At 42.5% G+C, this 25,488-nt stretch overlaps 1 long non-coding RNA gene across 1 annotated transcript; it reads left to right on the top strand.

Moving 5' to 3' along the window:
* The first annotated feature begins 4,496 nt into the window (after positions 1 to 4,496).
* On the top strand, positions 4,497 to 21,253 carry LOC309843489. Its single transcript, XR_014300160.1, has 3 exons — positions 4,497 to 4,639; positions 4,994 to 5,031; positions 19,344 to 21,253. It is a non-coding gene; the product is annotated as an uncharacterized lncRNA (long non-coding RNA).
* The last annotated feature ends 4,235 nt before the right edge of the window (positions 21,254 to 25,488 follow it).

Raw genomic sequence — 25,488 nt, 5'->3', positions numbered from 1 at the left:
TCATTTGACTGGCTTCCCACAGCAATGATGCAGACACCGACTCTGGCTGTTCACAGGCAATCACCGTGTGGTTGCAGATCTCTCTTACTAAAGTAATGTTCATCAACCACATTAGGACTATCAAAATACATGACTGTTTTCCTCCCCCATATTTCAATGAGACACCTTATTCCTGCTTGATACCTGTAAAGTACTGAATGAATGAACGGGAGGTAAATAAATTAAACAGGAGGCCATTAGAAAAATAAACCTCTTACTGTTCTGTCGATACACCTCATGCTCACACACCATGTGGTTTCTCAATAGCCCCCCGTCCCAGGAATATAGACCCCTTATCACAGATTTAGTGCTGAAGACAATTTTCACTAAGAACTACCTGGAAAGTGCCAGACTCATCATATGCGCAGCCTGAAGTCAACATCACGTGTCAGGAGAGGAGTAGGCAGGTCAACAGCCTTCGTAACACAATTTCCCCCAAAGGATGGCAAGGCAAATTTTTTTGCAGCCAAAAAAAAAAAAAAACCCCACAGTTTTAATTGGAACGATTCAGATTTATTCTTAATTTAATTCAGCTGCCCAGCAGCCCTAATTAGATTTGCATCATGATGTATCTTCAATACTATCTATTTTCATAAATGCAAACTTTCCTGAACATGTTTCTGATGGATCCTGACATTTTAAAATATGTCCTATTGTCCTTTTCTGTGCAGTAGACCAAGCACGGAGTGTTCACTCCTATATCATTGTCACTGTGCTATCAGACCAGATGGCTACTTCATCACAGAATCAAGAATTGGGGATAATTGATGCTGCTCCTCACTCTAGAATGTGAAAAGAGAAAGCATTTGCTGCACACGTGCCCACGAAGAGCAGCCCGAGCTGGCAGTAGCTGCCTCGTCAGAGGGCAGTGGGCACTGCGGCCGTGGCCTTCGCGACTGAGAGTCCATCCCATGGAGCCCGAAGCTCTCTGGTCACAGAGAAAATCCTCACAGCACGTGAGCTGACGCTCCATCCAGTAACCAAATGAAGCCAGAGTGTCCCTTTGTTAAGGAAAACAAGTTGCAATAAAACAGTTCTAAAATGGGAAAGATTATATCTGAATCTTCCATTGTTTCATATTCAAGGATTTCTCCCCTTCATGGGGGAGAAAAAAAAATACGTGTGTTGGCTTAATATTCAGAGCAGTTGTTTTTTGTGTCTGTGACCATTAAATGTTAGAAACGGAAGAGCTATTTATCCTCAGCCTGCTGAAGAGAACAGTGGAAATTTCTTTTTATTGGTCTATAAATAAGCGGAGTCTGAACACACCCTTTATTGGGAGAAGAGCCACGGCAACTCATTACACATACCAACAGGCTCATCACGATTCCTTTTTTGATGTCGCCATCAGCATGCAGATGGAGACATAGACAAAAGATTGTCCTCTCCACTAGCTAACGTATTTAACCTGAGGACCATACTCATATCCCCTGGGTAAAAGAAAAACGCCTATAAAATCAAACATTTCTGGTTAACAGGTGTTATTGTTCAGGAAAACCTAGGTGAATCAGTGAAGTATCATTTAACTCATTAAACACAACGAATCCAATGCTCTTGGTTCCTTTGTTGTACATCACATAGTATTGACGAAGAAATGTAGGGCTTTGAGGTTTGGTCTGCATCGTACCAGAACCAACTGGTTAATTTAGTTAGAAAAAGATTCCTCCTGAATATCAGTTAAGATGCCTATTTGAATTATACAGACCAAAGATCTGGTTGTGTTCATTTTTGTCTGTGTCAGTTATCTGTGGTTGAGAACATGGAGAAGAGCCACTGAAAATGTCTCAATTATATGGGTAATATAATACATCCCTTTTATCTGAATCTGTTCCATTTTTTCGTTTTCGGATTAGGCAACCTGCAAAAACAGACAGCTACACTAGGGGAATTCAGTTGTGTAGGCAAAATGAAAAGGCTATGAGTGTAAAAAGTGAAAGCAGAACAAACAGAAAGCTTAAGAAATTGGAAAGAACAACAGACAGCTAGCAAGAATCATGTTCCCCCTTCCACGGAAGGAACTGTATGTGCCTGTTCTCTGTACATGATTTGAGGCTTATACTCGTATTAATGATGATACCCCTTCCATCAATATCTTGGCTTATTACCAGGGTCTGGGAGAAATTTTATTGGCTGCTGCAGTTCATTGAGAATTAATTGATATGACACACTTACTCTACATGAACTTGAAAAAAGTCTATCGAGTGAGTGATTTAACTCATTTTATGGTAATTATAAATTATGCCAGGAAACACTGTTACGGGTGGACTTGTTTCCAGCTCTGGGACTGCATATGTGAGTGTTTTGTACTGTCCACATTCTGGATACCCTGACTTTGATGGACGGGCCACCCCCTCAGCCGAGGCATTGATCGGGCACCCTCACCGGTGTTTGCCCCGTGGCACGTTCTTAACCAAATCAGGAGGCAACAACCGACATTCTGAAAGACAATCTCCAAACTGGATAATTAAAAATTTTCCCCTCACACTCTGCATATTTTAAATAATCTCCTAAGTGTTTCATAAAGTCAGAAAGGAAGAGGGAGGGGAGAGCGGCTGCCAAATCAAACAGAAAATGAAAGATGACTTTAGAAAGAGACTGTAAGAATGACTGGCTGCATGTGAAGAACTCTTTTATTTTCATTTCCTGCTCAGTACTGCTGATGAGCAGACGCCGACGATTCTGCCTCTCGGGGAGCGCGCGCCAGTGCCGTTATTAAAAGAAGCCCACCCGAACACGGTCGTTGTTATGCAGGGGCGGTAACTCACATAATGGGGGATGGCATTTCTTTCCACTCGTGCTGCTCCGCTGGCTCTAATAGCAACCTGGAGCTCAATTTCCTCCTCAAGAACATTGCATTTCATGTGGAATGTCAATTATTAAAATGCAGTGTCCCGTGTCTTACTTCTCACTAGATGAATTCATTTGCAAAACTTGCTAATTTATGCAAATGATTCTTAACCTGTAACTGCCTGGAATCTATTTTCCCCTTTCTGGGTTTTGGCAGCTCCAGAGTCTAGATGTGGGAAGGAAATCCATGAATGCAGAATCTGTCAGCTCTGTCATTGTTGTATTGGTTATTGAGTTGTTTAAAAAAAAAACAAAACACCGCCAGATACAAATATGCTATTAAGTAGAAGCCAGACGGCAGCTGAAGCTAAAAAATCTAGAGATTAAAGATACACCAGAATGAGAGGATCCGGTACCTGCAGGTCCTGACAACCTGAGTGATGTTAGAAGCTAATGACCTCTTTTCTGGGAGAAACTAACTGGTTAATAACCCAAGGAAGGTCTATCAACTACCGGCTAAGACAGATACAGATAGCAGTCAGATAGCAAATGTCTTCCCAAGAATGAACACCAAACTGGCCCGGATTCTAGTAAATACAAAGCACAAAAGGAACTGCATGTAATTTTTAATTTTTGGTTATTGTTGCATGTAAGACAAGGCAAGAAAAAAGGGATGTTTCTCAAAAGAAGGATTGCTGTGTGTGTGTTCAAATATGGGGGTGTTCAAGAGGCCTAGCCTGGTATCTGTGGGTCTGAATGAGTGCTCCCAAAGGTACACCATACACCAGGTCCTGAGGGGTTCCTCCAGATGACTTGGGTTATACGTTCTTAACATCAACAGCATCATATTTTTATCAACTCTTCTGAGAAGACCCTGCAATTTTCCCCTACTGGCCCTGACTGTTATGCAGATCTTTTGACGAGCAGTGTTATTTTTATTTATAAAAGAACTTTCTGCAAACCTCAGAGCTGCTTTTCCTTTCCTTTTTTTTTTTTTTTTTTTTTTTTTTTAGTTCAGGGGTAGGATTCTGATTCCAGGCCTGACTTCTGAATCCACAGGAAATGGATACATCACATTGTTTTTATTGAATGTTCTTCATTCTGGCAAGTTTCTGAAGGCCACTGGGCAGTCGAACAACCTGGACTGGATTGGCCAGGGAAACTCAACCAGGGAAGCAGCTGGTCACAGTGTGTGTGTGTGTGTGTATGTGTGTGTGCACGCGTGCGTGTGACAGAGAGAGAGAGGATGCACAGCTGAGCTTAGTCTGCACATCCATGTGAGCCTCTGCTGTCGACTCCATGCACGAGACTACCCTCCACTGTCCTCCTTGTTTCTCTTGCTTGCCCTCCTTCTGACTTCATCTGCGCCACCTCTACGTGGTCACAAGCTGTCCTTGTAACCTGCTCTTCTGACTACTGGGTTGCATTTTCCTTTTCCAAGTGTACCAATAGTTGCCAAGTATGTAGGGGGCTATTTGTTGTAGATATTGGAATGGATTCTTTCAACTCCACTGCAGGTTCCAATTAAAGAGGAAAAAAAAAAAAAAAAAGAAAAAAGAATCTGCCCTTGGTAAAATGGACAGTCACCACTCCAAGGGACTTGTCCAAACTCCAGAAGAATAATGTGAGAGTATGTATTCAATCACTCACTTTGCTCCCCTTTTTTTCAGAACCATGTCTCTTTAAATTTGCTGAAGAAGATATTCCTTCTGGCCCACAGGATGCCAAAATGACTTGATGATTTATTTATGCAGCACTTGGCAGCCCATAGTCCAGATTGTGGCTGAGGCTGAATCTTATGAACCACCCCCCAGTGAGTATATTTTAAAATTATATTAAAAATGTATCTTTTGAAGACCTCAGTCATGTTTAGCCCAGGCTTGGGCCCTGAGAAAAACAGTGATGCGAGTAAGGAATTAATATAGCTAAGAAACTAGCTAGCGAAATTTTTATTGTGAGAGATTAGAAAAGTGTTAAGTTTCCCGTTGGGGGAGGAAAAAAATGGTATTTAGACCTAAATGCTTTAGTGATAGCAAATGTGACCTTCCCTATTTATAGCAATTCTCTGGTCATTCAACAATTTGTCGGGCTTCTCCTACGTTCCAGGAAGGATTGTAAGCCCAGGAGACCGTGGTAAAGGAGTAATACCCTGCCCCTCCTCTTCCAGAACAGACATACCAGAGGACAGAGCTGGAAAATACACAGGTAAATAAATGCCACTGGTAAACAGAAGGGTTTCAAGTCACACCAATGAAATTCCCATGTAATAAAGAGGGACACTGAGCTGAGACTGACCTGAGGTGTGTGAGTTTCCATGTTCACCTCAGAGGATGGCTTTTTTAATGTCAAATCAGAAAACAGAGCATCTGACAGAGCAAGTCCCTGGACAATTTCACCACTGCAAATTCCTGGTCCAAAGAAAAAGATACTGTCAAACTCAAAGGAAAGGGTTTATACCAAGAGCAGGGTGTTGAAGAGACCACAGTGCTCAGACAGGATCATTCTAGAAGAGGCTTTGTAGTTTGGCACCATAGAGCCAAACTTTATGCAATGAGTGATTAAATGTTGTGAGGAGACCCAAGTTTACAAGGTCTGAAATAAGGCCAGAGGGGCAGGGTTTTAATCAATGGGTAATAAAAAGTGGCACAGCAAGAATTAAAAACCTAAAATCCCAGCCAGTTTTTACTGAGAATTATTAAGCGTAATACCTCATACTTGCATACCACTTTATGGTTTTTTTAAGAGTACAAGTCACACTTTTTATGCCTTTTGATTCCCTTAACAATCCCAAAAGGTGTTACAATGTTCACATTAGCTGAAGACACTAAGTCACAGAAAAGTCAACTTAAAAATGGCGATGCGGTTCTCTCTACCGTGGCTGACCCCTTCACTCATAAATTCAAATACTTATAATTTTAAAGGAAGCATTCTCTGCAATTACGTTATACTCACTGTTGCTGTAGCTAGTTGAAAATGAAAACTCTGGTAAAGTCCATTATTTTGTCCCTAGTTTTATCCATCTTTATGCAGATTTTTTAAACTGAAGTTACATCTTCAAAGTGCAAACACAACCACTTAAATAAGCAAACTGGCAGAGAAAATTCTCAAGTTGGTCCTATCTACCAAACAAGATACCAAAGTTGAAGCCACATTTTGCTGTGGAGTCAAGTAGACCAGAAGTCAAGTTCAAAGACTTAGTCTATCTTTTATTGCTGACACAGTTGAGATAGATTTCACTTCACTTGAATTAATACTGAAAAGTGCAGGTCAAAAGGAAGCCTGGAATTATATTTAAGTCTAGGGCAGAAGATACCGAGGGCCTTGTTGTTACTCTTAAAAACCATAGCCAAGAACAATCACAAAAGTGGAGACTCACATGTGAGCAGTTACAACCTAGACCTTTGCTTAAGAACTACTGGCCAAGGAATGAAAACTAAGTAATTCAAATTCAACTTACTGAAATCATATTAGTATCTCTTTCTGGTAAACAAAGATCTTTTCTCAAAACATAAAGTTTCAGGGAATTTATCACTTGCAAACGAATAGATGTAATTATTACCATGTAACATTAATTGAGTGTCAAAAGTATTTTAATTAATTTATTGGGTACTAAAAATTACAAGGATATTGTATAGAAGGTGAAATTAGACACTTTCCTACCTATTGAGTGCCCAGACATAATTCAACGGATAGACACAACTCATCACTCTTAAGCTGCAGTAAATCTATCACCAGTAAACTTACTAGTGATCATCCTTAAAAAAATGGTTTTATTTTAGTCCTCAGTGGCCAGGCCTGTTAAATAAGATTGCTTTAAGAGAGAATTACATACATGTTAGTGTGCATTTCATCAAAGGCACTCAAGCATAAATTTGAAATTAGGATTATGTAATTTTGTTGTCAGAAAGTATTAAAGGGGAGAAGTCTTGATTTAAGAGGTGTCCCTTTCTAATTGTCTTGTACACAACTTCATGCTGTATTGAGCTGATGGTTAGGGAAAACTTGGGTATGGTCAGACCTCATATTCTTGAGAATGTGGAAGAATCTTCCTGCTGTATTTTAGTCAGGACTCATGTGCTCTGAAGCACTCTTGGATAGGCAGATTCATCTACAGGAGAGCTCATCAACTGGTTGAATGTCTGTATCTCCTAGGACTTTATAAAAGGTGTTCTCACACACGGCCCAGTATCCTTTGGTTCTTTTTCTACCCTTTGAACACTATACTGGATCAGTCTTATTCCTTTTATACATAATGTTGGGCTTCTTTGGTTATTGGAGAAGTTTCTATGTCAAAGCTCCTGTTGGTCTGGGAGTCTGAAGCAGGCAGTACCACAGTATTGACAGAAAGGTCTATCTTGGGAATCAGGTAGAAACCGATCTTAATCTCAGCCTAATCACCTTCTTGTGAATTGGGGCAGGTATTTTATTTATGAAATAAATTTTATTTCTATCATTACTCTTTGCGCTTCAGTTTCCTTATTTGGAAAATGGGAAGGATAGTACCCACTCTGTAGGATGTTGTGATGATCCAATGAGAAAAAAGCCCAGCATGTGGAGTCATACTTAGGAATAGCTCAAAACCGCAAGCTTTCTCACCTCTCAACACTCAAGGATCTTTTTTTTTTTTTTTTTTTTTTTTTTTAACACTCAAGGATCTTGCCTTCCAAATAAATTAACTCATTATTGATCTCATACATAAGTTCAGGTCACAGACACACAAAGTGAATTTTTGCTGCATATTTCATCTGAAACTTCCAAGTGTTCCACTGGCATTGCCATGTCTTCTAATGTCATCCTTAGATTTCTTGCTGGACAACCACTATGGAAATGGAAATGCGTAGAACGGAATGAATCTCCCTCAGGAAAGGTTTAACCTGAACTCACTCAGCTAATCACACAGCCTAGGGCACAGTAGGAAAAGGAACCACCATGCACTACCCTCTAAGGTGATATTCGATTCTATTTTGCAGGTAGGACTGAGGACCTATGTCATGCCAAAGTCACAGTTCAAACGGTTAAAAAAAAAATTGGACTAACAATTGCTGAATTCTGTGGCTAATACCCAGAAGGTAATCAAGTCAACTTAATTAATTCATTATTTTCCCATCAAAGACAGCCCTGTCCCTTTCATAGAGACAGGGATTTGGCCCCTTTTAATTAACATGGCTTCCTGGAGGCAAGATTCTAGTCTGTGGTTCCTACAGCACAGTCTATTTCCCTCACAGCTATCTAGACAGGATCAGTGCTGTGCCTTCAAGAGTTATACAATGGAACAGGGGGGAGTTACAGGTAATCCCTGCTTCTGAACTAGCTCGAAATAAAAATTAAATGGGCCTTGAGTGTCTGTGAATTGCAGTGTTTCATTGGGGCCATGGAACACTAAGTGAGGCTCAGAAACAGGGTGTTAATTCAGGCCTAATCATTTAATTCCACTCTGTTATGTGCCGTATTTATCGCCCTCCTGGATCTGTTTCTATGGCCTGATAAAGAGACAGTGATGCTCTGAAGCTCAATCAGGGACCATTTTATTTATATCGTTAGTTAGTCCAATAAAAGCACTGGCTTCAGGTTCCTGCTGTTATTTTCTGTTTTGTAGACCTGCCGTTAACTAAGAAGATGGCTTGGGGATTGAATCCCCTGGGCCTCAGTTGCTCTGCAGTTGAAGGGGGCCTTGCAGGGACAGGGGATGGTCAGGACCAGGCGGAGGGCAGAGGAACCAGGTTTGGTGCAACCAGATGCAAACTGGAAGGGGAGTCAGCTCAGGATTTAGTTGCAAAAGGGAACCTTCCTTTGTTAACTGTGTTCCTGTTGTGAAAACCTGGCTGGCATTTTCCAGGGTGAACTTAGACCCTTTGAAGCAGTGATTCTGTTTGTGAACCAGAGAGGTCTTCAGAATTTTTTTTTTTTTTTAATCAAAACGTACTGCAACTCTCTCCAAAGGGAAAATGGTTTGATTTTCATACAAAAGGAAATAGAATGTAGCTCTAGAGTTGTTTGTATGTGTTGCACAGAGCGGAAGTGAAGAAAAACAAAAGCTGTACTTTGGATCATCTTTTTTATAAATAGTTTTGTGTAGCTTAATTGATTAATTGATTGTTTTCCTAACAATCTAGAAAGGGCTATAAAGGAGCCCAGAATGAGAAAATGATGGTGGGAAACAGATTTATAGAGGTCGCTTGAATTAATGATATGGCGATCAGAAGATAACACAGGTGCGGGAACGTAACATACTGTGTAATTACCGGTGTTTCCAATGGAGTTCATGTGTAGTTACCCATGTAATAACAGACATTATTTCATAGTAGGTATGCAATTAGCTCATGTCATTGGTGTGTAGTGCACAAATGAAGCAAATCATTATTGTTGTTTCAACACTAAAAGATGAGGACATTTTGAGGACCAGTGGGCCTTTTTATCAGGCAGATCATCTTGTTAAGTTTGTCTAACACATACATGCGGCAAGTAAATTTGAAAAATATTAACAGTCTGAGGCTTCCGTACCTACGCAAGTACTTAGATGTGTGGAGCAAGTAGCACTAAATAAAGGTATATTTGAGGACTGTGATTGAAATCAATGAGCCAATTTGGAAGTGTAAGCATCAGTAACGAAAAGTTATCACACCCTCATTGAGAGATAAGGATTGAATATTTATTCATTTTGCCCACAAAGATTTGTGGACCACTACCTGTGGGAGATAGACAGCTAAAGATTTAGGTCATGCCTCCATGCACTGGGTAGAAGCTGAGGATCCCAGAGATCTTGCCAATTGCAATATGGCAGAAGTAGGTGCCTGAAATGTCCACAACTCAAAGAGCCATCAGAAGTAAATAAAATAAACGATATGTCTCTCCTAAATACAGGGAGATATATCCTTGAATTGTAGGACATCATCATTGGAACATTTCTAAGTCCCCAATACAGCGTTCTTTAGCACTGGGTGGATGGGCAGAGAAGACAGGAGGACAGCACTGTCTATGGAGACATCTGAAAAACAAGAACAATACTAGTACTTTAGAATTTATTAATTATTTCCTTACACATTATCACATTTGATGTTCAAGTCTAATTTGTGGAGCAGGTAGGCTCTATTTTCAGATATGGCAACTGACTCTCAAAGGGCTCACGTGGCTGGCCCAAGGTTGCTTCTTGACAAAATGGCAGCCTCGGGTCTTGTCACACTTAATCCAGTACAATTTCGCTACATAAAGCCTGAGAGAAGCTATATAAAACCAACGGCCCTACTCTCTGCCAGTTTTAACTTTTTATCATTCTGTGACAAGTGTCGAACTGTGGATTCTAGAGAGGAAAGGAGCTAAGATAAAGAAAGACGTCTGTCACAGATGAAGTAGGAGGAGTTGCGGAGTGAATGATAGAGACAAGCAGGCTGAGGAGATGGCGGAGGGGCGGGAAGTGTGGAGGGTGGAGGGTGCAGCAACCGGGGTCAGAGAAAATGCCAGGCCCAGAGGAAAAAGTAAGGAGCCAATGGGAAATATGCACTGAGTGGTGGACAGTACCTGGATGGTACCTCCCTTGCATGCAAGCTGGGGAGTTTGTCTGTAAGAAAGTGAAGAACCACTGAGAGGTTTTGAGTAGGAGAATGATGCCATTAAAGTGACTGTTGTGAGGATTAGTCTAGTAGTGTGTAAGAAAAAGTAGCTCTTGTTGGCAAAGACACAGTTATGAGACCACAGCATTTGTCCAAACATGAGGGAGAAACTAATACTGCTCAAGAGAATATACAACCACAAGGCTTTAATAATTCTCTGGTGAATTAGAAAAACGATTTTCAAATGTTCTGGAGTATTTAAATAAATCAGTCACAGCTGCTCCCCCTTCTTGAGAAATAGCGCCAAATTAAACTTGGCTTTCAGCAGACATGAAAAGCAAAATTAAGCAATCATCTAAAATTCAGGGCAATGCCCTATACTTAAAAGGTGCTCGATAAATTTTTCTTACAATTTTGATGAAAATATTATCCAATTCAAGCAAGAAAAATTATATTCCTCTAGACAACCAGCTTTTTCAGATATCAATACTTTTGTTAAAATATGATTTATAAGGCTGCCTTAACTTATATATATTTTAAATGTATATAGTAAATGAATGCTAAATCTGGAGGCAAATTGATTTTTTCTTCATGAGCTAAGTGATATGGTAGGAGGAATAAAGGAATAAAGTAAGGCTTTGAGTCTAGAATCTTTATTGTTGAGAATTCCATAAAACTTTGGTATTTGCTAAGGCTCACAATTTCAATTGACTGAACCAGATAACCTTAACATAAGTAAGCTTTATGATTCCTGGAGAACCGTGGGCTAAATTATGAACTAAGATAAATGAGCTTTTAGGGATACCTGATTCACCAGTGTAAATTGTCACTGGCTGGGAGAACTTGATGAGTGGGTTCCTTAACATCTCTGGGCCTCAGTTTTCTCATCTGGGAAATGGGAGTGATAATAGCAACACTTGCCCTCACGAATAAACTAGGCAAATGCTAGTCACTCTTGAGACTCGTTCCCTAATTCCCTGAGTGCCCCCTGCACCCTGCAGTGCCCAGTGCCTCCATATTGTCCTCTGGGCCACACTGCATTCTCCCCTCACCCTTATTAAAGGTTACCTGTCCTAAGTTCCCCCTCATCCTATTCAGTGTCCTAATTTTGGCTACACTCTTAACCTGTAGCATGCTAAGATGCTAATGAATGTTAATATATCTATTTACCAGCTCTTCCAGACCCCTTGTTTGCATTTTAAAAAAGCCTTAAGCCAACAGCGAACACAGTATTAATTTTAGGGTTTTCAATCGGCTACTGAGGAAGATTCTGGAAGGAGAGAAGGAAGGTGGGTCCAAGTGCTACCTACACTAATAAGGCAGACTCTGGGCAGAGTCTGACTTCCTGGCAGTCCCTCAGTGGCTCCATAATCAACACCTGATTGTGTTGTGGCTGCTACAACCGTGAGCCAATTTCCCTGCCGAGGTTGGTCCTATACACGGGAGCAGTTTTCTGGTTAATAAAATATGCCACCATCCCTCTCACATTCAGCCAATGGGAAAGTTGCCCTCAGTGGGTTCGGTAGGTATGCTTCCTACAGGTTTTATGGCTCAGGGCTGTGTTCTGGCATCTCCTGTCCCAGCTGCAATAAGGGCCCACTGGGTCCTCCTCCCGCATTTCCAAACGCAGGCATTTAATCCACAGCCGTGTTTCCCATCGCCGGCAAAGGGAGCTGCTCTGCCTCCCTGCATGACGGGCTCTTTCCACTCAAACCAATTGTGGCACTTGTCTCCCTCGGCCCTGGCGCCTACCTACAGCTGTGCTCACTGGAGTGAGACTGTAATTTGCTACAGCATGCCAGGGTATTAATAGACAATTATTTATTGCAAATCGGAACCATTTATACTGTTTACTGGCTGACACAATGTAAAATTTTGATCCAAATGTTAATGTGTCCATGACATTGCATAATTCTGTTCCGTGCCATGGTTTTTCTCTTCTAAATGAATCGAATTGTGCGGTACGAGGAAATGGCATTTTTAATGGATGAATGATTTACAGCCTCAAACTTAGAAGGCTATTATTTGTGTAACTAAGGGAGAATTGACTAATTGTGATAACGCAGCAAATTAGACAAATTTAGGATTGTACTGGGAATAAATTTGTAGGGAGAAAACGAGAATAACTCGCTGAGTTTTTAAAGGGTAACTGATAAATCTCACTTTAGCTTTACAGGTCAGTTGTATTTTGGGGGCGGGGGAAGGGGGGAGATCAGGTACCTTTGAGGCCAAACAGACTTATAAATATTCAATTGAGTAGAACATAGATAAAAATTACCTCTTCGTAAAGAACCATATGTGTAGGAAAGAGTACTTCCAATTCTCCAAATGTTTACTGAAATTGCCTACACAAATGTTTTCAGCAGTTGGGTGGAAACAAAGAGCTTTACAGTTATGTGGTTTCCATGAAAAAGACACCAATTTTAGCATATTTACCTTCTATTTGTTGAGCACGCAACAAACACAATGCCAGGGAAGAATGATTTCCTAATGGAGATCGTCATGATTTTTCAAAATAAAAAATGTGTATCAGCAAAAATCATATTTCTTTCTTTCTGCGATATTCCTCTTAGGTTGTTTTATATTGATTCCTGTTATTCTGTTACTTTGGCCCGCAGAGAGATTGTTAAGATAAAAAGTGCCTCAAGGCAGCTCTAATTAAATCTCCGAGAAGTGAGCTGGGATATCTGAACACAAGGACATTCGAAGTAAAGATGCCTTTAATCCTTCAGTCCGGGTGGCTCTCACAAATTCACGATGAGAGAACACGGATTGGGGTAGGGGGGTTGCTCTAAGAATCCTAATAAAATATTTGTGTGTCCTTCCTGATCATACACAAAACGGCCTTCTCTTCTCTGGCAGGCCCGCTGACTTAGTTTCCCCTCCTGCCCCTGCTGCCAGACTCACTCCTCCAGACTGTTCTCCACATCCTTCTAAACCATGCACTTGCCCTGCTTCTCTGCTGCTGAAGTTCATTCCCTAAATGGTCAAGATAAAGCACGAACGCTTGGGCTAGGGGCACTCAGGGCCTCTGAACCTCATCCCCGATTCCCTTCTGCCCCGCTCTTTCTCTCAGCCTTTCACCCTGTCCATGAACCAGATGCTCCAGGGGACTTGTAGTCCTTGGAACAGACCACGTGCTTATCTCTCTCACCTTTGCACATCCCTATTCCTCTGCTTTGTGTGCCCTCTTCACTCTGCTCGGCTGGCACTGATGCTCCCAGGGTGGGTTCAGGCAACATCCCTGGGAAGGCTCTGCTGAGCCCTGAGTGGGTCGGCTGCCCCACTCACAGCGCCTCCACACCCAGCTGGGAGCCGTGGTTCCTTAAGCAGCATCCAGGACCGGAAGCTCCTGGAGGACATGCCTTGTCTTCTTTGCTGGACTGGGCCACAGACTAAACCCTCGGTCCATGTATGTGGAATAAATGAAACCCCCGTTTAATACCCATGGGTTGATCCGTAAAGTGAAGTTGTCCTCACTGGTAAAAATGAAGACAGTACTATTTACTTTAATGCTGTGAGGATCGAGGGAGATTGTGCCAAGGCTCAAAGGCACAGAGACGACTCAGCAATGGTGCTGGGACTGTCACTTCAAAAGAGCTACACCTTAGCTCTTACTCTTCAGCATCTTCTGTGACACCTGTTGGGAAGGCCTCATAGAGTAGAAGCCTTAGCTGAATGTGGCCAAAGCTTATTTCCAAATGAGGACACAATATACCCATTACTGTCAATGTTGATTGGGAATTAATACTTGGGAAGGCCTCAGTACTAGTAGGCTTCAATTCGGGTCTTTTTGAAATGGTAAGAACTCAAGGACAGAAACCACAGCTTATGCTTTACAGGTACTTAGAGACTTTTCAGTTGAATTTGAATTGGAGAATTCAAAAAAATCTGATTTATTTGTCCAGCACATAGTTATTGTGTTTTTGTATAGACCGTTGGCTCTATCCATCTTTTCTTCCATGGACCTCCGTCTAGAATGGAAAAAGGTCTGGGGAAAATGGAAAGCAGTAACCAACTGCAGCAGTGTAGACAATAGTGATGTAATCACTGGTTGAAATTGGTTCAGACGTCAGTATTAATGGCACTGGCTGTGTCAGAGTGAGGGACCAAACGTCATTGCTGTAACTTACATGATAAATGAAGCCAAGACTACTGCCCACCATATTCATAATGGACCCCAGGGTATGTCACAGTTAAGAATTTGAATCGTAAAATTAGACAGACCTGGACAGCTGTGTGATTTCATACAAATTACTTAGCCTTTCAGATTCTTCAGCCATGTCATGGGGATTACAAACCCTACTTCGGGAGATTGCTTTGTGGGTCAATTAAGATAACGCATACAAAACACTTAACCCAGTAAGAACTCCAAAAAGATGCTTAGTTTTGTTATCACTTGGAAGATAAATCATGGAACATGTAGCATTCTAAAATACATTAAGGATACCTGTTTGAGAGGGAAGATTTTTTTTTTATTGACTCAATTGAATGTCCAGCCCATGATCACCGGTGAGTGCGACCATGCCCTCCTCTGGAACTGCAAAAAAATGGGACATTAAACACACATGCAAGAAATAAGATGACAGATCCTAAGATCCTAACTATACCAACGAAAGGAGAAATTTCACATTTCTTATAAATAATCAGCCACAAGTCTCAGTACTTGTGACATTCCTTGGTCTAGCTTTCTTTGCTATCAAGCAAAATCAGAATGTAGAAATATTTTTTAAAAAGGGGGGGGGGTGCCTGGGTGGCTCTGTTGAACTGCTGCCTTAGGCTCAGGTCATGATCCTGGAGTTCTGGGATCAAGTCCAGCATCGGGCACCCTGCTGGGCAGGGAGTTTGCTTCTCCCTCTGACCTCTCCCCCCGTCATGTTCTCTCTCTCTCAAATAAATAAAATCTTTTAAAAAAATTAAAATTAAAAAAAGGAAAGACTTTTTTTTAGACTTTAAGAGAGTAGTCTGGCTCAGGCCTCTGCATTCAGGAAGAGCCTCAGATGAATTTTTGAGCATTTTTTCCAATCTAACCAAGAAGACACACTGATAGAGTTGGAAAAAAACTCACATCAGACAAATTTCAAGCTGGGTCCCTATACTGGAGGCTGGAGCACACTGTGAAGAAATCTTATTTGCACATCCCTTCAGTATCTTTGGAAAACACAATTGTCTTGTCTGAAATACCACATGTTAAAGGCATTAAATTTGTTAATTTCATTAATTGAAAATAATGTTCTATAACCCTGCTTAGATTCCTCTTCAATTTTTAATACTCAGATCCTCTAAAAATAGAAGGAACCTGGGCCACCATCTTGTCATATAAGGGATCATGCCCTTTCTAACTCACTCACGTGGTCAATGCCTGATTTTGATCAACAGAAGGAAACTACCCCCTTTTCATATTAAAAGGATTTATTTTACTCTCATCCCATTCAAAAAGAGAAGCCATAAGCAGAAATATATCGATTAAAAGCCAGTTTTTAATTGTGTTCAATGGAAGAATTCCTTGGGAGTTGCATAGGGCTGCCTCACTAATGTACACCAAGAGGAATTCAGATTTTATATTATTTGTTCTAAACCAGAACATTTTACTTATTATTCATAATACATGTTGAAAGCAGACACCAAAATGGCTCATTTGGAGCCTTTTTGTGCTCGCCTGCTAATGCACATTAATGCCAGTACACATTCTGTATTACAGATCCATAAAATGCATTTGCATAATATTGAAATTATAATCCCAAATGTGTAGTAAAAACCTTTATGAAAAATTGTTACTGCTCAGCTACTATACAGTGGCTAATTTTTAATCTTCAGCCTCTCAGCTGCGAGTAAAGATAGGGTCTTCTTTAAATAAAAATCTCAGGAGTAGGAGCCTGGAACTGAACTCTCCTCTCTTTTTAAGTAGGGTATTTTTAGTTAGGGGAATATAATATCTAATGGCTAAACATTTGCCTTTGTGGTGATTCTGGCCTTTTGTGAACTGATGTCTTGACTTTGTAAATTAAGTTGAAAAATATCTCTAATTTACCTGCCTTGTATCAGTAATGGGAAGAAAGGCCCCTCCTTCCTAGTCAGTGAAGAGCTTTCTGGAATAGAATCCAAATGTCTGGGATGGCAAATATTTTAGCAGAGAATACCACTGGCCACTGTTTCTTGGAGGCCATCTCTGTGTTCGGTAGTGTGATAGAGTCTTGATTAAATTAAAACAAAACCTCATAATAATTCAATGACATAGACACACATTCCTCATCATGAGACAGTCTAGAGAGTGTAGGCACTTGCCAGGGTCTCTCAGAGGGAGACCCACGTCTGTTAGGTCCCGTGTCTCAACTGCTACCTCCAACAACAGTATTAAATACAGAAGTTTGATACTTCAAGTGATTCCACAACTGTGCTTTTAAATGATTTCCAGAGAGTTCTAGATGAGACTTTCCTAGATTAACGTCACTGAGTTGCCTCATCACCTAGGCTATAGTGAGGGGAACCCTCCCTAATGGTTGGCTGAACACTCACCTTGTGCGCAGTGGGGCCAGGGAATGGCCTTGCCTTTCTTCTGTGGAGCTTGGTCATCTTTTGGCCGCTAGCCCCTCTTATTGTTTCACGTAATCCTCAGCAGAAGTTCATTCTCTGTGCAACCCCAGGCAGTTCCACACAATTCACATTTATGTCATGACCAAACTGGGAAACAAGGATGCGTTCTCCAATACTCCTTCACCAGGCTGTATCTCTTTCTTCCTCTCTCTCTCTCTCTCAATTTACAGCTAGAGGAAGGAGAAGAGGAAACCGGCGTCAAACCGGCCCAGCCCCACCACAGGTCGGCCAACCTAGACTAGTGGCTCCTTGACAAGGACCAAGAGAGAACCGGACATAAGACTGAATCAACCCCCTACTTTATTTGGGGGATTGTGGTCTGGACAAAAAAAAGTTTTCTTATTTCCCTAGTCACTTACACTATTTAATTTTAATTGGTATTACATGCAAATTCAAAAGGTCTAATCATTCACCGGTTACTTTTTATGCAATGGGAAGCATAATTTCTACCTGTTAAAACAAGCAGTAGCGTATGATACATGATCTTCTGCAGCTTTTTTTTTCATTCTTTAGTATCTTAGAAATCCCTTTTTACAGGGACATATAGAGCTGCCTCTTTCTTGTAATAGCTATGTGCCTTAACTCATTTAATCAGTCTTCTTTGATGGATATTTAAGTTGTTTCCAATTATTTGCTATTACAAACATTGCTGCAATAAGTCAGTAATTCATACTTCATTTCGAAACGTGTAAATAGATGTGTAAGATCAAGTCCCGGAAATGTAATCACAGGGACACTGGGAATGCATCCTTTTAATTTTGGTAGATTTTGAAACATTGCCCACCATAGGAAGTGGCCCAATTTACACTCTCCCCTACCCCAGCCTCTCACCAGCAAGGCAGGAGTGCGTCTTGGCTTAACCTTTTCAGTCAGCAGTTTCTGGGAGGTGGGGACTGGGACTTGAGAGAAGATGGAGTCAGAGGTGGGCAGGACAGAGGCCTGGCTATGTGGAGGGCAGCTGGTCTACCAGCTTGTTTCCCAGGCATGTGACAGAATGAGGAAGACTGGGAAACTCTTATTCATTTCAAACTACTCCTAAATAAACTCAAACATATGGGTCTTCTGTCTGCTGAGAAAAGTCTCCAGGAGGTAAATTCCACAGCCTTTTTGGGTAAACTATTTGGACTTCTCACAACTCTTCTGAAAGTCAGGACATTTTTCCTTATGTCTAATATAAATCTTTCTCACATACATCCACTTGTGAAAAACGTGTGCTAACATTACCCCAAAGCCATGAAAGTTCAGCTGGTTAGACAACACGATGCTCTAATTTCACAGCTAAAGTATGTATCCTCCTTTAAAAAACAAAAAAAAAACAACACACACACACACACACACACACACACACATCCCCTAAATCACTTGAGAAACTTTTAATGCAAATGCAAGGGATAGCATGAATGTTTTTATCTTACCCTGCATTGAACTTACTGTGTGGGGTCGTGTACTTGAAAATGTTGCCACGCTCTCCTCTTTTACCCTCCTCGTGTATAATAATCCCAGAGTTACGATACTCTCTCGTTAGATGCTGATTAACATATAGCTTTCCTAACAACGCTTCCAAAATCACTTCTGCTAAACAAGAAACTGTCGCTGTGACAAAGAGGCTTGCAGGTTATTTCCGAGTGTATCTTTCTTCTTCTGTCTAGATACAATAACTATTTTAGGAACATTTGGCATCCAAAAAATCCCAGCATTGTGCAAATTAAAACATCTGCTTATACTTTGACACCCTCATTCTTCAAAGGTTAGTTGGATTTGCGGTTGCTTTGTTCAACAAGACTGCTCTTAGAGCCCAAGGATGCACATTTAATTATTGGGAAGATATGTTTGACAGAGCTGTGGGGGAAAAAAATTACCCTTCATATTCAGACCAGCATTAACATTTTTATAGAAGGAGATTGCCTGAGAGTCAAAGAAGGGGGAAACTCCAGGAAAATAAATATGAATCTATTTGGTCACTGGTCCTCTTTTACTGATTTATAAGACACCAACCAACGACTCTTTGCTCTGTTGCCTAGAACTCATCACTTTGCTCTCACACTGGCATTTCTGATTTCTTCAGAGGCTAAAGACAGCAAAGTAAACTCTGCTTCCAACAATAAATAACAGAGGGAGTTATTCTTTTCATTCAAGCAGGCTTTAGATCACAGCAGACAGCTACAACCAGGTGCATTTAGCTACATCTGTCATTGCCACGAATGCAAAACATGTAAAGAATCTGCCGCACACGGGTCTCCAGGCAGCCAATCCACCCTCATCGGTATTCGTCCAGTCCCAACCATGGCAGAGCCGTTGTCAACCAACACCAGGAGGAAGGGCTGAGGCGCCCATAGGCATGGCACCATCTCCTAATTGGTTTGTTTGTTTACACAGGTCACTGGTGCCAGGTAGCAGCCTGTACCCTGGAAGTCTTTCCGTATCTCAGGCCAAAGACTGGTAATCTCCCCGGGCAACGCCGAGATAACACATGTCAGGAGGCGGCAGTGGCTGGTAAACCAACTCATCACCCACCTCGTCCCACCGCCCCTTCCGGCCCCCTCCCGTTGCAGTCTTCTCCATGCCATTCCAGAAGCCACAGACCTTTGGTGGACCGGAAGGGAAGGCAGAAGGGATGGGGAATGCAGAACACATGCAGCAAGAGGGATCTGGTGAGGCAGAACCCAGCAGGTGAACAATGACTCATTTAGAAACGTGCAGCTGGGGTGTGTTATTTGCATACCAGGGACCCTTTGTTAAAGTGGCTTCGTGCAGTGTGGGTGCAGCAGCAGGGGCGGGGGGAACACATGAATCCCGCTACAGAGCAGAGTCACTTCCCATCTAATTTGGGCACAAGTTGAGAGAAGGCGCTCTCATCAGGAACCTGCTGCAGAGAAGCTGCGAGGTTCTGAGATTTATTTTCCTTCTGCCGAGTATATTATTTCCAAACTTGCCTTTTCAAGATCTTGCAAACTCCCTGGAAAAATGACTTGTAACAATGTAATGAAAACAACAGTGAAACAAAAGCCGCTGTTGATGAGGGACAGAGGTAAGGCTGGGTTTGAAATGAGTGACGAACCTCGTAATGAGGTGTGCAGCTTTGTGTATGAAGCGATTTCTCTGCGGTACTTTTCCAGATGTGATGGAATACATTTATTTTGGTGCTCATCTGAACTGAAATAATACAAATGAGATACTAAAAAGATATCATTACGTGCAGAAGTAGGCGAAGAATTTAGAATCCCAGTTCTACAAGTTAACAGCTGTGCGCCCAGCAATTTCGAAACAGCCTCGAGTCTGCAGGTTGCCCAGGAACCTCTGTCAAGCTCGTATGGACCAGCGATGATCTACGTGTGAATCCTGCATGTTGATAGCTCAAGTCTACTTTATTTCGGGCAAAAATAAATAGCTGGTAGTAAGAAGTCTGTCTGCACCGAGAGCCTGTGCTACCACTGAATGCAGCCGCTGTGGTGGTGCAATAAAACGGGATGAGTTTTCAACTAGCAGATGGTACCCTGTACAGTGCCTGAAATAAAATGGAGAATTAGGGTGCCCTAAGGTGTGCACAGGAAAGGCAATTACATGAAATAAATGGGCCTCAGGCCTACAGGATGCTCAAGTATGCTACACAGGAGACAAATAGTACATCTGGTGAACAGATTTTATCACACACTGGAAAGCCATAAAGCACACCGTTGAATATCCGATCCCCATCTCACAATGACATTTTACCTGTGTTGGTATTCAGTGCTGTTTATTTTAAAAGGTGCTGTAATCTCAATGATGTGTTTTAAAAGCCTCCTTAACACGGTTTTCTACTATGTACGATTTTGGGGAGGGGGACAGACACAAACCACGCAATGAGAATTTTGTGGACGAATAGCCGCTCTGGTGGGACGAGATGAGGTTTTGATTTCATGTACCCCATCGCTGATGTGACTTTGGTAATAGGATTATACTTGTCAGCACTCCCTGTTTGGGAAAATGCCAACATATTTTTAATACTAGTTCCCACATCTCCATTTCATTGTCTATAACCTCGCTAGAGTTTCCCTCCCTGCACCCCCCCACCCTTTTTCTTAATGTTCAAAGAAAAAGCGATCAGAGGTGGTGAGGGTTTGCAAGGAGAATTTGTTGGCATGGAGCCCCTTCTCCTTTCTTCCTCCACAAACGCAAAATGCTTTCTGTTTGAATATTGTGTGTTCCTTTTCTATTGTTAAAAAAAAAAAAAAAAGACCGAGGAGCACGTAACATTCATTATTGTTTTAAGAGTTGCTGTAATAAAATCCTCTCAGTACTTAAAGATAGTTTTAGTGTCCCTCCTAGGATTCATTCTGGCTTTCATAATTGGGTAATTGCATCCCCTCCCCCCACCAATAAATATTTTCACCCAATTAAGTTTAAAACTATAATAAATTTTAAAGAATTATAGTCTAAAAATTCATACCCTAGAACCAGTACTAAGTATGAATATTTATCTTAAGCCACAGAGCAGTGCAGCCTGTTTATGGGGTCTCTAGCTTCTGCACCATGTCCGAGGGTCAAGAGCTGCCATCCACGGTGTGGCCTCCCCCGGGGTGGCCTGGAGATGCAGCGGCAGCTGCAGGGAGCTGGGGCATGGTTTTCAGACACAAGATCCTTTGCTTCCACCTTCCAGTCCTTTGTTTCCAGACAGCATTCTTCGACCACTCACTCCTTCATCCACTCAGCCATTCTCACTCGTTCCCTGGTTCATTCATTTGTCCATTCCTCTGAGCATGGGGCGGGGCCCACGAGGGACCAGGTGGCTGCCTGTACAGAGCCTACCTTCCTCTCCCTCCCCTTCGCTCCACACAGCCGTGTGTCCACATCAGGGTCGCAGGGCTAGCTTGCATGTAAATCCCCTGTAGCACAAGAGCACAAGCTCTCGATGGTAAAGGGCAACTCGGTGACACGGGCCCCTGACTGCATCGTTCAGATGTAGAGTAAATGCACACAAGTTCACAGTCCAAGAGTCAGATTCCAAGCTCGGCCCACTAAAGACACACAACCTCTGTTTCTTCCTTAACAGAATAGGAATACAATCAAGCCAGTAATGCCCGGGGCCCTGGAACCAGTAGCCCCTATGAACGGGTCCCATTTGCATGGTGAAAGCTGAAGTTGGGCAGAAAGGGAGAGAGCAGGAGAGGCTCAGGACAACCAGAGCAGGAGTGAGAAGCCAGGAATGACTACTAGGGCAAGAAAGAGAATCAAAAGGAGAAGCTCAGTTGGCCCAGCCCAGGTGAGGAGAGGAAGGACCCAGAGCTCTGGGAAAAGGCTAATCCTGAGGGCTTCATCAGGGAGATGCACCTCACGGCTCCAGTCCACCTTCTTTCCTCATACTGGCTGCGTCCTTCCATCCACTCTGACCCCACGCCAACCCCAAATGCCTAGACGTGCTCTTTCCTGGTCATGTCTTCTGCCTCCACCATCAAAGCTTAACTACCTCTACCCCGTCGCCCTCTAAGCGTATGGCGCTGTGCTTCAGAACTGGGCTTCGGATGAGAGGTCATGAGAGAATAATTCCTTGAAAATACAAGGGCAGTGGTGCTCAGTCCTCAGGTGATAGCATTTAAGGTACCAAATCCTATTAAGGGCGACCAAGCCGCTGATAATACCAAGTTGGTGGTGAGGAGGGGGAGCTCTATACAGGGGCGCCTGGGTGGCTCAGTCATTACGCGTCTGCCTTTGGCTGGGATCATGATCCCAGGGTCCTGGGATGGAGCCCCGAGTCGGGCTCCCTGCTCAGCAAGAGGCCTGCTTCTCCCTGTCTCATTCCCCCTGCTTGGGTTCTCTCTCTCGCTGTGTCAAATAAATAGATGGAATCTTAAAAAAATAACTAACTAAATGAAGCTCTATATAAATGTCAAGAATTTCTGAAAACATCGAGAGGGAAGTTGTTTTAAAAATCCAAGATTGAGACCTGAAAAAATATCAGAATCTTGTCACCTTTGCTCTTCACGTACCTTTCTGATAGTCTGGGGGGGCTTGGTGGTGGCAACTCAGGTTTACAGAGAGAAAAGATCCTGAATTTTGAAGTTTAACAGCTGAGCTGGAACTAAAACCAATCGGGTATGCGGCTCATGATTTCCTATGCAGAGCTGATGGAGATAATGGCAATAATACTTCGCGTCATTTTCACTCTCATATATTTCAGTTGATTTCAAAGATTTCATTTGGGGAAATAAAAGTAGTGTGTTTAAAAAAAAAACAGTCTAAAAAAAAGTAGGGAAAGATGACAGGGAAGAATTTGAGGGGAATCTCATTTGTATCTGGATTCAATTTGGACTGTATGCAGATTTTTCATCAGTTCTTGATAAGCAGCACCACTAAACTGCAGGCAAGGCTGGAGGGTGACGTGGACAGTTGTACGTTTCTAGGAAGCTAGGAGGGAAGTGTGTGCTGGCAGGGGGTCTTGTTATGACGTGTGTATGTTTTCAATGCTGTTTCTCCAAGGGCGGCTTGGGCCATGGGACAGCTTGCTGCCAGATGCCTGTTGTGTCACCTGCTCCAAGGTCAGTCTTGGCTGAAGAAGGGACCAGTCCATGGGGCACCTGGGTGTCTCAGTCAGTTAAGTATCAGACTCTTGATTTCTGCTCAGGTCTTGAATTCAGGGTCATGATATCGAGCCTCACCTTGGGCTCCACACTAAGTGTGGGGTCTGCTTGAGATTCTCTCTTTTCCTCTCCCTCTGTCCCTCCACCCCTGCTCAGCCTCATTCTTTCACTGTCTTAAAAAATAAAATAAAACAAAAAAGAAGGGCTCTGTCCAGAATTAGCCAAGGTTGCAGGGAGCTACCCCTGTCTCCCAACCAGATGGAAGTAGCCTGAACATGTGTGGAGAAAGGTCGTTTCTATGGTAGCTGTCACTAGGCACCCTGCCAGGGAGGCTGTCTGGGACGTAGTGGACTGAAGGCAAGATGTCACCGTCTCTGTCCTACCCCGCTGCCTCTGCAGTCGGTTCCCAGAGCACGGCCCCCCAACACGGTTGCCCCGGCTTCCCAGAGCACGGCCCCCCAACTTGCCGGCTACCGCACGTGTAGACAGGTGGAACTCCCACTGCTGTTGTTCTCCGGCTGTGGAACCCCAGCAAGTTATTTCCACCCTTTAAACCTCAGTTCTCTGCTCTATGAAGTGGGCATGAAGTAGTAGTACTTTCATCACGAGACTGTGATGAGAACAAATGAAGTAATCCAAAGAACGTGCAAAGTACAATGGCTGGCTCCCAGGAATAGCTCAACAATTTTTAGCTCTTCTTCCCAAGAATAACTCTGTAGGCAAGGTTAAGTTAACTCTGTAGTGCTAGGTCACTACAGAAAAGCATCAGAAGGCGTGTAGGAGGAAAAAGACACAGAGGCTGGCACAGTGGGCGCGGAGGAGAGGCGGGAAGTCCTAGAATCAGATCAAATTAGAAACAGAATTGGCTTGGTCCCGCTCTCCACGCGATGTTGCAGGAGTCTCTATCATTGAGCCTCAGCTCAAGAACAGAAATCCTTTGGGATAATCAGAGGTGAATCGTGAGTATGGGGGAGTCACACGGACACCATTCTAGAAGGTGGCTCGGTGACAATAAGTAACAAAACTGTGTGGCAACTTACCCAGTAGTTGATGGATACACGGAGAGGTCAGTCACAGCTGTAGACAGGGAAAGTGGGGAAATGAGTAAAAGAGGGTAAAGTTTGGCTATTAGGAAGGAAGCCAAAGCAAGGACAAACCTAGGCTGTCATCACAAGGATGTTACCAAGGCTGTCTGAAGACCCTCAGAGACCAGAGGATCTGCAGTGTCCTGACATGTGCCTGAAGGGGTACAGATGAAAAGGTGTTGTGCTCACAGGAAATCAGTGACACTGAGACACAGAAAGGATCTCTTCAGAAGGGTCTGAGTGAATATAAATGGCTTCGGGTGCTGGCATTCAATTTTTTTTAAGGGGGGAGAATAAAATGCAAGTTAATTTGCAGGGAAAATAAAAAAGAGGAAAAATGAGATGAAAATGAAATAAGACTTGTATTGACTTCGAGATAATTCCAAAATGACCCGAAGACAAAGAAGATTGAGAAAACAGCTGGTATGTCAGAATGCACCAGCAGGAATTTTGGGCGGAGCAGAAGTGAAACCGGGCTACAGAAGTACTTCAATGCCAATCCTATTACCTCAACAAATCTGAGATTTCTAAGGCTTTGAGATCAGCAGGGACCTTGCTGTATATGGTTGATTTTACAGTGCTGGATAGGAGAATGATAAGAAAGAGCATTTCTTTAGGCTATTGACAGAAGAGAAATAGGAAGACATAAGCCAGCAGGATATGAGATCAACCTCCATAAATAAAAACCCTATACATGCATATGATATTTTTATAATACCTTGCAAAAGACTTCTGTTTTCTCACCAACTTTCCTCTCACCTTACTGTCCTCAACTCTGAGTTCTATTTCGATGACTCCATTAACTCTCCTATTTCAAACACCAAATGCCAAGTCTACTGACCTGTGTGCATAGACTGATTTAGTCAGTGCATGTTTGCTGAG

This window comes from Mustela nivalis (assembly GCF_964662115.1).
Source record: "Mustela nivalis genome assembly, chromosome: 11".
NCBI classification, from domain to species: domain Eukaryota; kingdom Metazoa; phylum Chordata; class Mammalia; order Carnivora; family Mustelidae; genus Mustela; species Mustela nivalis.
The sequence above is the reverse complement of the archived record's forward strand: the minus strand, read 5'-3'. Positions and strand labels throughout refer to the sequence as shown.